This window comes from Festucalex cinctus, chromosome 13 (assembly GCF_051991245.1).
Source record: "Festucalex cinctus isolate MCC-2025b chromosome 13, RoL_Fcin_1.0, whole genome shotgun sequence".
Lineage (NCBI taxonomy): Eukaryota > Metazoa > Chordata > Actinopteri > Syngnathiformes > Syngnathidae > Festucalex > Festucalex cinctus.
Window position 1 is genome coordinate 26409550 of NC_135423.1, and position 15633 is coordinate 26425182.

General features: G+C 39.3%; 1 protein-coding gene across 9 annotated transcripts in view; it reads left to right on the forward strand.

Annotated features, from left to right (window-relative positions):
• Positions 1-15633, forward strand: part of bcas3 (BCAS3 microtubule associated cell migration factor) — a 1025650-nt gene that overhangs the window by 219432 nt on the left and 790585 nt on the right. The window lies entirely within an intron of this gene.

A 15633-nucleotide genomic window follows, 5' to 3' on the forward strand; every position in this document is an offset into this window, starting at 1 on the left:
GTGTGTGTCAAGCTCAACGGGTTTTGGTGATTGTTAAGACCTGCAAAAATCAGCGTCCTTTTTTATTTTTAGGCAATGAGTTGCCCTGATTGGTATTTTTTTGTAAAAGTGTATATACACATCATCGCTCGTTGTACTCATTGCACAATGTTACTTTTATTGTCCAAAGGGGCAATCAAAAATGAATAAAACAAAATGGAAACGTACATACGTTTGGATCGGTGTGAAGCCAGTGAACAATTTGAGTGGTGGAAACTAAAAGAATATTCAGAAATGACTTAGTCATCACACTTAGAATGAGTTTACATTTTTTTGTACAAAATACCGTATGTGGGTTTTTTTTTTTTATATAAGCCTCAAGGGCTAGGTGGCGCTGTATTTATAACTGAATGTTGTCATCGAGATACCTTCAGGCCTTGATTATAAGCATACATGTCAAGTGTGGGATTTTTTTTGGAGCATGTACCGTGGAGTTATTAAGCATATCCTTCATTCACGATATTGCTTTTAATGTCCAGAGAGGCTATCAAAAATAAATAAAAATATATATACGTTTGGATAAGTCTGATGCCAGTGAACATTTTGAGTGGTGGAAACTAAAAGAATATTCATAAATGACTTAGTTATCACACTTAGAATGAGTTTACATTTTTTGTACAAAATACCGTATGTGGGGTATTTTTTTTTATGCCTCAAGGGCTAGGTGGCGCTGCATATATAACTGAATGTTGTCATAGAGATAGCTTCAGGCCTTGACGATAAACATACATGTCAAGTTTGGGATTTTTTGGAGCATGTACCGGGGAGTTATTAAGCATATCCTTTTTCAGTGCGAAACACAAATTTTGATGCCCCGCCTTCATCATATAGTATTTCGAAAGGTCAATATTTTTCCCCCTGTCGTTGGCTCAGGTCTTGACATGGTCCAGGTCAAGTCTTAACTCAGTCAGATGAAACGTGTAGGAGAAGTGGGCAAAAGTCTGCGCCCTGTGAATGTGCAAAAATTGTCAAAAATGGGACATTCAAAAATTCGTAGCTCACTTCCTGTTCATTTTAGAATATGGGTCCAAGAGACTTTTTTGTAGGTCTTGGGCTCCCTCATACACCTAAAAATATTCGTCGTTCTTGCTTAAACGTACAACCGGGGCTGCTTCGTTAAAAACTTCTAGGGGGCGCTATTGAGTCATTTTTGTAAAAATAGCACAATCAACAATAAAATATTGCTCATTTTACCAGGCCAGATGTGTGTGCCAAGTTTCATGAGTTTCTGTGCATGTTTAGACCCTCAAAACTGGCGTTGTTTTCTTGGCGAACAGCGCTTAGCCACACCCACAGCAATTCGCGAAAACTCACAAACTTCGTGTTGTGACATCATGAAGGCCGAAACCCTCATCTGAGCAAATATGAGGTAGGTCCAGTTAACGTGTTTGGAGAAAAACGTAGAAGAAAATTCGTAATAAAAAAAATTGCCACTAGGTGGCGCTATCAGTTAGATGAAATATAAGTCAGTAGATGTCTTTAGGGCTGGACTCTCATCAAATGTGTGAAATTTTGAGAAGATAGGATCATCTCGGTCAAGTTAATGCAGCTTTTATTTTCACGAAAAATCTTCAGACTTTGCGTCACCGTAGCGGCCACGCCCTTTGGCGAAAAGTTACAATATTCGGTGTGGGGCATGATCAACATCTTAAGCCTTTTCTGACCAATTTTCAAATGGATCCCTTCAACAAGCTCAGCACAGTAGCTAAAAATGTAAAGTATGACATTTATTGTAACCACTAGGTGGCGCTATATGTATAACTGAATTTTATCATATAGATGTTTTCAGGCCGTGACTATTACGTTGCCTGAGAAGTTTGAGATTTTTTGGAGCTTGAACATGGGAGTTATTAAGCATTTGCTCTTTCTGGACAAATGAAATTTTAAAGGCAATATTTGATGCCCCGCCCCCGTCATATAGTATTTCAAAAAGGCAAGATGTTTTGCCCAGTTTTTCTCTCAGGTCTTGAGATGATAAATGCCAAGTTTGAAGTCAATTGGATGAAAAATGTTTGCAAAGGGGGAAAAAGCATGACCACAGTGAATGTGCCAAAATAGGCCAAAATTGGACATAAAAAAATTCATAGCTCACTTCCTGTACATTTTAGCTACATGTTCCCAATAGACTTTTTTTGTGCGTCTCGGGGTGCTACACGTGCCTGCCAATTTTCGTTGCTCTAGCTCAAACGTGCCGGGCTTGGTTTTTATTTTTCTACGCTAGGGGGCGCTATCGAGTCGCATTGTTATGACAACTTAATAATATCAAATTTTTCGCCGGGCCTGAGGAGTGTGCAAAGTTCGGTGAGTTTTCGTGAATGTTTAGGTACCCAAAATCGCGATCGTTTGCGGAGAATAAAGAAGAAGAAGAAGAAGAAGAAGAAGAAGAAGAAGAAGAAGAAGAAGAAGAAGAAGAAGAATAACTAGAGCTGCGAGCAGCTATAAAGGGCCCTCGCAGCCCGGGCCACGTTGGGGTCCTTGCACGTTGGGGTACTTGCACGTTAGGGTACTGGCACGTTGGGGTACTAGCATATTGGAAGCAACATTTCTTTGAAAATGGCATAATAAACGTTTACATGTAGAATATTTTATTTGCCAGTGTGTGTCAAGCTCAACGGGTTTTGGTGATTGTTAAGACCTGCAAAAATCTGCGTCCTTATTTATTTTTAGGCAATGAGTTGCCCTGATTGGTATTTTTTGTAAAAGTGTATATATACATCATCGCTCGTTGTACTCATTGCACAATGTTACTTTTATTGTCCAAAGGGGCAATCAAAAATGAATAAAACAAAATGGAAACGTACATACGTTTGGATCGGTGTGAAGCCAGTGAACAATTTGAGTGGTGGAAACTAAAAGAATATTCATAAATGACTTAGTTATCACACTTAGAATGAGTTTACATTTTTTGTACAAAATACCGTATGTGGGTTTTTTTTTTTTATATAAGCCTCAAGGGCTAGGTGGCGCTGTATTTATAACTGAATGTTGTCATCGAGATACCTTCAGGCCTTGATTATAAGCATACATGTCAAGTGTGGGATTTTTTTTGGAGCATGTACCGTGGAGTTATTAAGCATATCCTTCATTCACGATATTGCTTTTAATGTCCAGAGAGGCTATCAAAAATAAATAAAAATATATATACGTTTGGATAAGTCTGATGCCAGTGAACATTTTGAGTGGTGGAAACTAAAAGAATATTCATAAATGACTTAGTTATCACACTTAGAATGAGTTTACATTTTTTGTACAAAATACCGTATGTGGGGTATTTTTTTTTTATGCCTCAAGGGCTAGGTGGCGCTGCATATATAACTGAATGTTGTCATAGAGATAGCTTCAGGCCTTGACGATAAACATACATGTCAAGTTTGGGATTTTTTGGAGCATGTACCGGGGAGTTATTAAGCATATCCTTTTTCAGTGCGAAACACAAATTTTGATGCCCCGCCTTCATCATATAGTATTTCGAAAGGTCAATATTTTTCCCCCTGTCGTTGGCTCAGGTCTTGACATGGTCCAGGTCAAGTCTTAACTCAGTCAGATGAAACGTGTAGGAGAAGTGGGCAAAAGTCTGCGCCCTGTGAATGTGCAAAAATTGTCAAAAATGGGACATTCAAAAATTCGTAGCTCACTTCCTGTTCATTTTAGAATATGGGTCCAAGAGACTTTTTTGTAGGTCTTGGGCTCCCTCATACACCTAAAAATATTCGTCGTTCTTGCTTAAACGTACAACCGGGGCTGCTTCGTTAAAAACTTCTAGGGGGCGCTATTGAGTCATTTTTGTAAAAATAGCACAATCAACAATAAAATATTGCTCATTTTACCAGGCCAGATGTGTGTGCCAAGTTTCATGAGTTTCTGTGCATGTTTAGACCCTCAAAACTGGCGTTGTTTTCTTGGCGAACAGCGCTTAGCCACACCCACAGCAATTCGCGAAAACTCACAAACTTCGTGTTGTGACATCATGAAGGCCGAAACCCTCATCTGAGCAAATATGAGGTAGGTCCAGTTAACGTGTTTGGAGAAAAACGTAGAAGAAAATTCGTAATAAAAAAAATTGCCACTAGGTGGCGCTATCAGTTAGATGAAATATAAGTCAGTAGATGTCTTTAGGGCTGGACTCTCATCAAATGTGTGAAATTTTGAGAAGATAGGATCATCTCGGTCAAGTTAATGCAGCTTTTATTTTCACGAAAAATCTTCAGACTTTGCGTCACCGTAGCGGCCACGCCCTTTGGCGAAAAGTTACAATATTCGGTGTGGGGCATGATCAACATCTTAAGCCTTTTCTGACCAATTTTCAAATGGATCCCTTCAACAAGCTCAGCACAGTAGCTAAAAATGTAAAGTATGACATTTATTGTAACCACTAGGTGGCGCTATATGTATAACTGAATTTTATCATATAGATGTTTTCAGGCCGTGACTATTACGTTGCCTGAGAAGTTTGAGATTTTTTGGAGCTTGAACATGGGAGTTATTAAGCATTTGCTCTTTCTGGACAAATGAAATTTTAAAGGCAATATTTGATGCCCCGCCCCCGTCATATAGTATTTCAAAAAGGCAAGATGTTTTGCCCAGTTTTTCTCTCAGGTCTTGAGATGATAAATGCCAAGTTTGAAGTCAATTGGATGAAAAATGTTTGCAAAGGGGGAAAAAGCATGACCACAGTGAATGTGCCAAAATAGGCCAAAATTGGACATAAAAAAATTCATAGCTCACTTCCTGTACATTTTAGCTACATGTTCCCAATAGACTTTTTTTGTGCGTCTCGGGGTGCTACACGTGCCTGCCAATTTTCGTTGCTCTAGCTCAAACGTGCCGGGCTTGGTTTTTATTTTTCTACGCTAGGGGGCGCTATCGAGTCGCATTGTTATGACAACTTAATAATATCAAATTTTTCGCCGGGCCTGAGGAGTGTGCAAAGTTCGGTGAGTTTTCGTGAATGTTTAGGTACCCAAAATCGCGATCGTTTGCGGAGAATAAAGAAGAAGAAGAAGAAGAAGAAGAAGAAGAAGAAGAAGAAGAAGAAGAAGAAGAAGAAGAAGAAGAAGAAGAAGAAGAAGAAGAAGAAGAAGAATAACTAGAGCTGCGAGCAGCTATAAAGGGCCCTCGCAGCCCGGGCCACGTTGGGGTCCTTGCACGTTGGGGTACTTGCACGTTAGGGTACTGGCACGTTGGGGTACTAGCATATTGGAAGCAAAATTTCTTTGAAAATGGCATAATAAACGTTTACATGTAGAATATTTTATTTGCCAGTGTGTGTCAAGCTCAACGGGTTTTGGTGATTGTTAAGACCTGCAAAAATCTGCGTCCTTATTTATTTTTAGGCAATGAGTTGCCCTGATTGGTATTTTTTGTAAAAGTGTATATATACATCATCGCTCGTTGTACTCATTGCACAATGTTACTTTTATTGTCCAAAGGGGCAATCAAAAATGAATAAAACAAAATGGAAACGTACATACGTTTGGATCGGTGTGAAGCCAGTGAACAATTTGAGTGGTGGAAACTAAAAGAATATTCATAAATGACTTAGTTATCACACTTAGAATGAGTTTACATTTTTTGTACAAAATACCGTATGTGGGGTATTTTTTTTTTATGCCTCAAGGGCTAGGTGACGCTGCATATATAACTGAATGTTGTCATAGAGATAGCTTCAGGCCTTGACGATAAACATACATGTCAAGTTTGGGATTTTTTGGAGCATGTACCGGGGAGTTATTAAGCATATCCTTTTTCAGTGCGAAACACAAATTTTGATGCCCCGCCTTCATCATATAGTATTTCGAAAAGTCAAGATTTTTCCCCCTGTCGTTGGCTCAGGTCTTGACATGGTCCAGGTCAAGTCTTAACTCAGTCAGATGAAACGTGTAGGAGAAGTGGGCAAAAGTCTGCCCCCTGTGAATGTGCAAAAATCGTCAAAAATGGGACATTCAAAAATTCTTAGCTCACTTCCTGTTCATTTTAGCATATGGGTCCAAGAGACTTTTTTGTAGGTCTTGGGCTCCCTCATACACCTAAAAATTTTCGTAGATCTTGCTTAAACGTACAACCGGGGCTGCTTCATTAAAAATTCCTAGGGGGCGCTATTGAGTCATTTTTGTAAAAATAGCACAATCAACAATAAAATATTGTTCATTTTACCAGGCCAGATGTGTGTGCCAAGTTTCATGAGTTTCTGCGCATGTTTAGACCCTCAAAACTGGCGTTGTTTTCTTGGCGAACAGTGCTTAGCCACGCCCACAGCGATTCGCGAAAACTCACAAACTTCGTGTTGTGACATCATGAAGGCCGAATCCCTCATCTGAGCAAATATGAGGTAGGTCCAGTTAACGTGTTTGGAGAAAAACGTAGAAGAAAATTCGTAAGAAAAAAAATTGCCACTAGGTGGCGCTATCAGTAAGATGAAATATACGTTCATAGATGTCTTTAGGGCTGGACTCTCATCAAATGTGTGAAATTTTGAGAAGATAGGATCATCTCGGTCAAGTTAATGCAGCTTTTATTGTCACGAAAAATCTTTAGATTTTGCGGCACCGTAGCGGCCACGCCTTTTGGCGAAAAGTTACAATATTCGGTGTGGGGCATGATCAACATCTTAAGGCTTTTCTGACCAATTTTCAACTGGATCCCTTCAACAAGCTCAGCACAATAGCTAAAAACGTAAAGTATGACATTTATTGTTACCACTAGGTGGCGCTATATGTATAACTGAATTTTATCATATAGACGTTTTCAGGCCGTGACTATTACATTGCCTGAGAAGTTTGAGATTTTTTGGAGCTTGAACATGGGAGTTATTAAGCATTTGCTCTTTCTGGACAAATGAAATTTTAAAGGCAATATTTGATGCCCCGCCCCCGTCATATAGTATTTCAAAAAGGCAAGACTTTTTGCCCAGTTGTTCTCTCACGTCTTGAGATGATAAATGCCAAGTTTGAAGTTAATTGGCTGAAAAATATTTGCAAAGGGGGAAAAAGTATGACCACAATGAATGTGCCAAAATAGGCCAAAATTGGACATTAAAAAATTCATAGCTCACTTCCTGTACATTTTAGCTACATGGTCCCAATAGACTTTTTTGTGCGTCTCGGGGTGCTACACGTGCCTGCCAATTTTTGTTACTCTAGCTCAAACGTGCCGGGCTTGGTTTTTATTTTTCTACGCTAGGGGGCGCTATCGAGTCGCATTGTTATGACGACTTAATAATATCAAATTTTTCGCCGGGCCTGAGGAGTGTGCAAAGTTCGGTGAGTTTTCGTGAATGTTTAGGTACCCAAAATCGCGATCGTTTGCGGAGAATAAAGAAGAAGAAGAAGAAGAAGAAGAAGAAGAATAACTAGAGCTGCGAGCAGCTATAAAGGGCCCTCGCAGCCCGGGCCACGTTGGGGTCCTTGCACGTTGGGGTACTGGCATATTGGAAGCAAAATTTCTTTGAAAATGGCATAATAAACGTTTACATGTAGAATATTTTTTTTTGCCAGTGTGTGTCAAGCTCAACGGGTTTTGGTGGTTGTTAAGACCTGCAAAAATCAGCGTCCTTTTTTATTTTTAGGCAATGAGTTGCCCTGATTGGTATTTTTTGTAAAAGTGTATATACACATCATCGCTCGTTGTACTCATTGCACAATGTTACTTTTATTGTCCAAAGGGGCAATCAAAAATGAACAAAACAAAATGGAAACGTACATACGTTTGGATCGGTGTGAAGCCAGTGAACAATTTGAGTGGTGGAAACTAAAAGAATATTCATAAATGACTTAGTTATCACACTTAGAATGAGTGTAAATTTTTTTTGTACAAAATACCGTATGTGGGGTATTTTTATTTTTTTTTATATAAGCCTCAAGGGCTAGGTGGCGCTGTATTTATAACTGAATGTTGTCATAGAGATACCTTCAGGCCTTGATTATAAGCATACATGTCAAGTGTGGGATTTTTTTGGGAGCATGTACCGTGGAGTTATTAAGCATATCCTTCATTCACGATATTGCTTTTAATGTCCATAGAGGCTATCAAAAATAAATAAAAATATATATATGTTTGGATAAGTCTGATGCCAGTGAACATTTTGAGTGGTGGAAACTAAAAGAATATTCATAAATGACTTCGTTATCACACTTAGAATGAGTTTACATTTTTTGTACAAAATACCGTATGTGGGGTATTTTTTTTTCATGCCTCAAGGGCTAGGTGGCGCTGCATATATAACTGAATGTTGTCATAGAGATAACTTCAGGCCTTGACGATAAACATACATGTCAAGTTTGGGATTTTTTGGAGCATGTACCGGGGAGTTATCAAGCATATCCTTTTTCATTGCGAAACACAAATTTTGATGCCCCGCCCTCATCATATAGTATTTCGAAAAGTCAAAATTTTTCCCCCTGTCGTTGGCTCAGGTCTTGACATGGTCCAGGCCAAGTCTTAACTCAGTCGGATGAAACGTGTAGGAGAAGTGGGCAAAAGTCTGCCCCTTGTGAATGTGCAAAAATCATCAAAAATGGGACATTCAAAAATTCGTAGCTCACTTCCTGTTCATTTTAGCATATGGGTACAAGAGACTTTTTTGTAGGTCTTGGGCTCCCTCATACACCTAAAAATATTCGTCATTCTTGCTTAAACGTACAACCGGGGCTGCTTCGTTAAAAATTTCGAGGGGGCGCTATTGAGTCATTTTTGTAAAAATAGCACAATCAACAATAAAATATTGCTCATTTTACCAGGCCAGATGTGTGTGCCAAGTTTCAGGAGTTTCTGTGCATGTTTAGACCCTCAAAACTGGCGTTGTTTTCTTGGCGAACAGCGCTTAGCCACGCCCACAGCAATTCGCGAAAACTCACAAACTTCGTGTTGTGACATCATGAAGGCCGAAACCCTCATCTGAGCAAATATGAGGTAGGTCCAGTTAACGTGTTTGGAGAAAAACGTAGAAGAAAATTCGTAAGAAAAAAAATTGCCACTAGGTGGCGCTATCAGTTAGATGAAATGTAAGTTAGTAGATGTCTTTAGAGCTGGACTCTCATCAAATGTGTGAAATTTTGAGAAGATAGGATCATCTCGGTCAAGTTAATGCAGCTTTTATTGTCACGAAAAATCTTCAGACTTTGCGTCACCGTAGCGGCCACGCCCTTTGGCGAAAAGTTACAATATTCGGTGTGGGGCATCATCAACATCTTAAGGCTTTTCTGACCAATTTTCAACTGGATCCCTTCAACGAGCTCAGCACAGTAGCTAAAAACGTAAAGTATGACATTTATTGTAACCACTAGGTGGCGCTATATGTATAACTGAATTTTATCATATAGATGTTTTCAGGCCGTGACTATTACATTGCCTGAGAAGTTTGAGATTTTTTGGAGCTTGAACATGGGAGTTATTAAGCATTTGCTCTTTCTGGACAAATGAAATTTTAAAGGCAATATTTGATGCCCCACCCCCATCATATAGTATTTCGAAAAGGCAAGACTTTTTGCCCAGTTGTTCTCTCAGGTCTTGAGATGATAAATGCCAAGTTTGAAGTCAATTGGATGAAAAATGTTTGCAAAGGGGGAAAAAGCATGACCACAGTGAATGTGCCAAAATAGGCCAAAATTGGACATAAAAAAATTCATAGCTCATTTCCTGTACATTCTAGCTACATGATCCCAATAGACTTTTTTGTGCGTCTCGGGGTGCTACACGTGCCTGCCAATTTTTGTTGCTCTAGCTCAAACGTGCCGGGCTTGGTTTTTATTTTTCTATGCTAGGGGGCGCTATAGAGTCGCGTTGTTATGACGACTTCATAATATCAAATTTTTCGCCGGGCCTGAGGAGTGTGCAAAGTTTGGTGAGTTTTCGTGAATGTTTAGGTACCCAAAATCGTGATCGTTTGCGGAGAATAAAGAAGAAGAATAATAATAATAACTAGAGCTGCGAGCAGCTATAAAGGGCCCTCGCAGCCCGGGCCACGTTGGAGTCCTTGCACGTTGGGGTACTTGCACGTTAGGGTACTGGCACGTTGGGGTACTGGCACGTTGGGGTACTGGCATATTGGAAGCAAAATTTCTTTGAAAATGGCATAATAAACGTTTACATGTAGAATATTTTTTTTGCCAGTGTGTGTCAAGCTCAACGGGTTTTGGTGATTGTTAAGACCTGCAAAAATCAGCGTCCTTTTTTATTTTTAGGCAATGAGTTGCCCTGATTGATATTTTTTGTAAAAGTGTATATATACATCATCGCTCGTTGTACTCATTGCACAATGTTACTTTTATTGTCCAAAGGGGCAATCAAAAATGAATAAAACAAAATGGAAACGTACATACGTTTGGATCGGTGTGAAGCCAGTGAACAATTTGAGTGGTGGAAACTAAAAGAATATTCAGAAATGACTTAGTCATCACACTTAGAATGAGTTTAAATTTTTTTGTACAAAATACCGTATGTGGGTTTTTTTTTTTTTATATAAGCCTCAAGGGCTAGGTGGCGCTGTATTTATAACTGAATGTTGTCATCGAGATACCTTCAGGCCTTGATTATAAGCATACATGTCAAGTGTGGGATTTTTTTTGGAGCATGTACCGTGGAGTTATTAAGCATATCCTTCATTCACGATATTGCTTTTAATGTGCACAGAGGCTATCAAAAATAAATAAAAAAATATATATGTTTGGATAAGTCTGATGCCAGTGAACATTTTGAGTGGTGGAAACTAAAAGAATATTCATAAATGACTTAGTTATCACACTCAGAATGAGTTGACATTTTTTGTACAAAATACCGTATGTGGGGTATTTTTTTTTTATGCCTCAAGGGCTAGGTGGCGCTGCATATATAACTGAATGTTGTCATAGAGATAGCTTCAGGCCTTGACGATAAACATACATGTCAAGTTTGGGATTTTTTGGAGCATGTACCGGGGAGTTATTAAGCATATCCTTTTTCAGTGCGAAACACAAATTTTGATGCCCCGCCTTCATCATATAGTATTTCGAAAGGTCAAGATTTTTCCCCCTGTCGTTGGCTCAGGACTTGACATGGTCCAGGTCAAGTCTTAACTCAGTCAGATGAAACGTGTAGGAGAAGTGGGCAAAAGTCTGCCCCCTGTGAATGTGCAAAAATTGTCAAAAATGGGACATTCAAAAATTCGTAGCTCACTTCCTGTTCATTTTAGCATATGGGTCCAAGAGACTTTTTTGTAGGTCTTGGGCTCCCTCATACACCTAAAAATATTCGTCGTTCTTGCTTAAACGTACAACCGGGGCTGCTTCGTTAAAAACTTCTAGGGGGCGCTATTGAGTCATTTTTGTAAAAATAGCACAATCAACAATAAAATATTGCTAATTTTACCAGGCCAGATGTGTGTGCCAAGTTTCATGAGTTTCTGTGCATGTTTAGACCCTCAAAACTGGCGTTATTTTCTTGGCGAACAGCGCTTAGCCACACCCACAGCAATTCGCGAAAACTCACAAACTTCGTGTTGTGACATCATGAAGGCCGAAACCCTCATCTGAGCAAATATGAGGTAGGTCCAGTTAACGTGTTTGGAGAAAAACGTAGAAGAAAATTTGTAAGAAAAAAAATTGCCACTAGGTGGCGCTATCAGTTAGATGAAATATAAGTCAGTAGATGTCTTTAGGGCTGGACTCTCATCAAATGTGTGAAATTTTGAGAAGATAGGATCATCTCGGTCAAGTTAATGCAGCTTTTATTGTCACGAAAAATCTTCAGACTTTGCGTCACCGTAGCGGCCACGCCCTTTGGCGAAAAGTTACAATATTCGGTGTGGGGCATGATCAACATCTTAAGGCTTTTCTGACCAATTTTCAAATGGATCCCTTCAACAAGCTCAGCACAGTAGCTAAAAACGTAAAGTATGACATTTATTGTAACCACTAGGTGGCGCTATATGTATAACTGAATTTTATCATATAGATGTTTTCAGGCCGTGACTATTACGTTGCCTGAGAAGTTTGAGATTTTTTGGAGCTTGAACATGGGAGTTATTAAGCATTTGCTCTTTCTGGACAAATGAAATTTTAAAGGCAATATTTGATGCCCCGCCCCCGTCATATAGTATTTCAAAAAGGCAAGATGTTTTGCCCAGTTGTTCTCTCAGGTCTTGAGATGATAAATGCCAAGTTTGAAGTCAATTGGATGAAAAATGTTTGCAAAGGGGGAAAAAGCATGACCACAGTGAATGTGCCAAAATAGGCCAAAATTGGACATAAAAAAATTCATAGCTCACTTCCTATACATTTTAGCTACATGGTCCCAATATACTTTTTTGTGCGTCTCGGGGTGCTACACGTGCCTGCCAATTTTTGTTGCTCTAGCTCAAACGTGCCGGGCTTGGTTTTTATTTTTCTACGCTAGGGGGCGCTATCGAGTCGCATTGTTATGACGACTTAATAATATCAAATTTTTCGCCGGGCCTGAGGAGTGTGCAAAGTTCGGTGAGTTTTCGTGAATGTTTAGGTACCCAAAATCGCGATTGTTTGCGGAGAATAAAGAATAATAATAATAATAATAATAATAATAATAATAATAATTTTTACAAAAACAATAGGGACCTCGCAGCGGTCGCTGCTCGGGCCCTAATAATAACTAGAGCTGCGAGCAGCTATAAAGGGCCCTCGCAGCCCGGGCCACGTTGGGGTCCTTGCACGTTGGGGTACTTGCACGTTGGGGTACTGGCACATTGGGGTACTGGCATATTTGAAGCAAAATTTCTTTGAAAATGGCATAATAAACGTTTACATGTAGAATATTTTTTTGCCAGTGTGTGTGTCAAGCTCAACGGGTTTTGGTGATTGTTAAGACCTGCAAAAATCAGCGTCCTTTTTTATTTTTAGGCAATGAGTTGCCCTGATTGGTATTTTTTTGTAAAAGTGTATATACACATCATCGCTCGTTGTACTCATTGCACAATGTTACTTTTATTGTCCAAAGGGGCAATCAAAAATGAATAAAATAAAATGGAAACGTACATACGTTTGGATCGGTGTGAAGCCAGTGAACAATTTGAGTGGTGGAAACTAAAAGAATATTCATAAATGACTTAGTTATCACACTTAGAATGAGTGTACATTTTTTGTACAAAATACCGTATGTGGGGTATTTATTTATTTTTTTATATAAGCCTCAAGGGCTAGGTGGCGCTGTATTTATAACTGAATGTTGTCATAGAGATACCTTCAGGCCTTGATTATAAGCATACATGTCAAGTGTGGGATTTTTTTTGGAGCATGTACCGTGGAGTTATTAAGCATATCCTTCATTCACGATATTGCTTTTAATGTCCATAGAGGCAATCAAAAATAAATAAAAATATATATATGTTTGGATAAGTCTGATGCCAGTGAACATTTTGAGTGGTGGAAACTAAAAGAATATTCATAAATGACTGAGTTATCACACTTAGAATGAGTTTACATTTTTTGTACAAAATACCGTATGTGGGGTATTTTTTTTTTTATGCCTCAAGGGCTAGGTGGCGCTGCATATATAACTGAATGTTGTCATAGAGATAACTTCAGGCCTTGACGATAAACATACATGTCAAGTTTGGGATTTTTTGGAGCATGTACCGGGGAGTTATCAAGCATATCCTTTTTCATTGCGAAACACAAATTTTGATGCCACGCCCTCATCATATAGTATTTCGAAAAGTCAAGATTTTCCCCCCTGTCGTTGGCTCAGGTCTTGACATTGTCCAGGTCAAGTCTTAACTCAGTCGGATGAAACGTGGAGAAGAAGTGGGCAAACGTATGCCCCCTGTAAATGTGCAAAAATCATCAAAAATGGGACATTCAAAAATTCGTAGCTCACTTCCTGTTCATTTTAGCATATAGGTCCAAGAGACTTTTATGTAGGTCTTGGGCTCCCTCATAAACCTAAAAATTTTCGGAGATCTTGCTTAAACGTACAACCGGGGCTGCTTCATTAAAATTTTCTAGGGGGCGCTATTGAGTCATTTTTGTAAAAATAGCACAATCAACATTAAAATATTGCTCATTTTACCAGGCCAGATGTGTGTGCCAAGTTTCATGAGTTTCTGTGCATGTTTAGACCCTCAAAACCGGCGTTGTTTTCTTGGCGAACAGCGCTTAGCCACGCCCACAGCAATTCACGAAAACTCACAAACTTCGTGTTGTGACATCATGAAGGCCAAAACCCTCATCTGAGCAAATCTGAGGTAGGTCCAGTTAACGTGTTTGGACAAAAACGTAGAAGAAAATTCGTAAGAAAAAAAATTGCCACTAGGTGGCGCTATCAGTAAGATGAAATATAAGTTCATAGATGTCTTTAGGGCTGGACTCTCATCAAAAATGTGAAATTTTGAGAAGATAGGATCATCTCGGTCAAGTTAATGCAGCTTTTATTGTCACGAAAAATCTTCAAACTTTGCGGCATCGTAGCGGCCACGCCCTTTGGCGAAAAGTTACAATATTCGGTGTGGGGCATGATCAACATCTTAAGGCTTTTCTGACCAATTTTCAACTAGATCCCTTCAACGAGCTCAGCGCAGTAGCTAAAAACGTAAAGTATGACATTTATTGTTACCACTAGGTGGCGCTATATGTATAACTGAATTTTATCATATAGATGTTTTCAGGCCGTGACTATTACATTGCCTGAGAAGTTTGAGATTTTTTGGAGCTTGAACATGGGAGTTATTAAGCATTTGCTCTTTCTGGACAAATGAAATTTTAAAGGCAATATTTGATGCCCCGCCCCCGTCATATAGTATTTCAAAAAGTCAAGGTTTTTTGCCCAGTTGTTGTCTCAGGTCTTGAGATGATAAATGCCAATTTTGAAGTCAACTGGATGAAAAATGTTTGCAAAGGGGGAAAAAGCATGACCACAGTGAATGTGCCAAAATAGGCCAAAATTGGACATTAAAAAATTCATAGCTCATTTCCTGTACATTTTAGCTACATGGTCCCAATAAACTTTTTTGTGCGTCTCGGGGTGCTACACGTGCCTGCCAATTTTTGTTGCTCTAGCTCAAACGTGCCGGGCTTGGTTTTTATTTTTCTACGCTAGGGGGCGCTATAGAGTCGCGTTGTTATGACGACTTCATAATATCAAATTTTTCGCCGGGCCCGAAGAGTGCGCAAAGTTCGGTGAGTTTTCGTGAATGTTTAGGTACCCAAAATCGCGATCGTTTGCGGAGAATAAAGAAGAAGAAGAAGAAGAAGAAGAAGAATAATAATAACTAGAGCTGCGAGCAGCTATAGAGGGCCCTCGCAGCCCGGGCCACATTGGGGTCCTTGCACGTTGGGGTACTTGCACGTTGGGGTACTGGCACGTTGGGGTACTGGCATATTGGAAGCAAAATTTCTTTGAAAATGGCATAATAAACGTTTACATGTAGAATATTTTTTTGCCAGTGTGTGTGTCAATCTCAACGGGTTTTGGTGATTGTTAAGACCTGCAAAAATCAGCGTCCTTTTTTATTTTTAGGCAATGAGTTGCCCTGATTGGTATTTTTTTGTAAAAGTGTATATACACATCATCGCTCGTTGTACTCATTGCACAATGTTACTTTTATTGTCCAAAGGGGCAATCAAAAATGAATAAAACAAAATGGAAACGTAC